Source organism: Armigeres subalbatus, chromosome 1 (assembly GCF_024139115.2).
Source record: "Armigeres subalbatus isolate Guangzhou_Male chromosome 1, GZ_Asu_2, whole genome shotgun sequence".
Taxonomy (NCBI): domain Eukaryota; kingdom Metazoa; phylum Arthropoda; class Insecta; order Diptera; family Culicidae; genus Armigeres; species Armigeres subalbatus.
In genome coordinates, this window is record NC_085139.1 from 65,884,513 (window position 1) to 65,886,697 (window position 2,185).

Here is a 2,185-nt window from a genome sequence, read left to right on the forward strand (position 1 = left end):
TAACCAATCAATCAACCAGTCAAGCAACCTATCAATCAAATAACCAACCAATCAACCAAATAACCAACAATCCAAAACCAACAATTCAAAAACACCTTAATAAAGATTTTAAAAAAAAAGCAAGCTACCAATCCTAGCAAGCAATCAAGCGCAACGAACCAAATAATCAACGCATCAAGCAACCAATCAACAATCAACCAACCAACTAATCAACCAACCAATCAACTAAATATCCAACTAATCGACAATTCCAGCAAACAACCAATCAAGCAAGCTACCGATCAACCAATCAAGCAACCAGCCAATAAACAAGTTGATTGATTGGTTAGTTATTTGGATGATGGGTTGGTTGGTTGCTGCTTGATTTACTTTTACAAGGAAAATATAATGGTAAATTTCACCCATATTTGGGTGATTTTTTACTAATTTTATCGGGAGAATCTTTACAATCCAAATTAAGATAATCTTACGTATTTATTTTGTTTTGAAAAAAGGGGCTTTAATTGGACATATTTTATTTGTTTTTATTACAACAATATAATAATTTATGATTTACATTTCAGTTATAGTTTAATGTCATTGGTTAGACTGGGATCATCATTAATTCGCCCACTGGCGCTATTCCTTAACTATCTTATATGCCATATATGGTCATAAATACCAATTTATATTCTCACTACATTGCATAGAAAACATATTGAATCTACAATCGTTAACGTTAGATCTTAAAGATCTCAGACTTCTTAAGCACTAAAAAATCGACGGCCCGGTAGCACTCAACAATTAGTTCATATAGCTGCCAACAAGGTTACTGTTTTGCTTTCCAACGTCACTTGTCAGTTCCTGCTTCCAACACACAAATGCCGCCAAGGCCTTGCGGCTATAACAAAATTGGTCCATAGAAAAGATATTTTGGTTACCAGATAAAGATTGCCGCTTCGGTTCCCTTTATTCTGCTGTCCGTAGCATGTTGGGTACCAAGCTATAAAAACGTATGGATTTTTCTTCTTAGACATTTAGCCAGCAAAAGTTCCGGACAGCGACGACAGCGACAATCTTTATCTGGTAACTAAAGTATCTTTTGTCCATAGTGAATCGGCTACACTCTTGAGGCCACGAATATCAACGAACCATCAATTGACGCCTTAACGATGGCAACTTTGACTTCGGTGCGGAATTTTATTCTTCAGGTAGCAACATCATCAAGCGATCCGTTTCCGCCCGGTGCCGTTGATCATTCAATCCAACGCAAATATAATTACGGCTCCATACCAGGATCACTTCCGTTCACTTGATGACTCCGAAAGTAATTCGCATCGGATGGAGATTTGAACGGAAAATCCAACTGCAATACAAATAAAAAAATACAGTCATGCTTTAAAATAAATCCAGAGTCTTGCGCGTATTACTTCCGGAAAAAATACTCACCGATCAATCCGAATGAATCCCGGAGTTGAGTGAAATCCCGGAGCACTATATTTTTTTGGTTCTATAATCCTAGTTCTGAAATATTACGGATCTGGACTCCTTGATGGAATTCTTGTTGATGATCATAGGAAGAATCAAACTATGTATAGGAAAACAAGAAATATAAATTCGAGCGTAGGTAAATATATAATCTATTTTGAATAGCCCATTTATTTTCTTTAGAACTACTTACGTATCATAATGCACTTAATCGAAATTTAGACAACAAATTATTAATAAATCTGTCTCTGGGCGTAAATAAAAATACTTGTTTTGATTATGCACTTATGCACTTAGATGCGATCTACACTGTACCACCAAAGTACTCTCTAATGGGTGAAAAAGTACCCATTATGAAGTTAAATATATAGTTCAACTCATTAAAAGAGTAAACAGGTGCCAAATCTGGAGAACTTGTGCGGTGCTCATTTGTTTATAGTCATCCGGCTCCCGGTGATTCAACATCCGGAGGATGAATTTTTCAAGGTAATTTTGATACTCTCAGTTAATGCTTTTCTAATCTAACTGATTATTTTCCATATACTATACACTATAGATAGTAGAATCTATAGATGAGCGAAAGCATGGCTGAGTTGATTTTTTTGCCCGTGCACACGCGCATATGACGTCACAGCCCTTAACGTTTCCATTGTAATCGTGACGTCATGCTCGTTTGGAGACACGTTTGACAGTTCGTTTGGAGACAGAGGATTTATCT

The 2,185-nt window shown here is 36.4% G+C and overlaps 1 long non-coding RNA gene across 3 annotated transcripts; it reads right to left on the reverse strand.

The window, feature by feature from the left end:
* Positions 1-498: 498 nt before the first annotated feature.
* On the reverse strand, positions 499-1,777 carry LOC134209093 (uncharacterized). 3 transcript variants are annotated; one of them, XR_009978725.1, is made up of 4 exons: positions 1,661-1,777; positions 1,429-1,567; positions 1,132-1,345; positions 499-843 (listed from the first exon to the last, which is right to left on the reverse strand). It is a non-coding gene; the product is annotated as an uncharacterized LOC134209093 (long non-coding RNA). The 3 variants fall into 3 exon arrangements; XR_009978724.1 differs by having other exon boundaries at positions 499-880; XR_009978720.1 differs by having other exon boundaries at positions 499-1,345.
* Between the last annotated feature and the right edge of the window lie 408 nt (positions 1,778-2,185).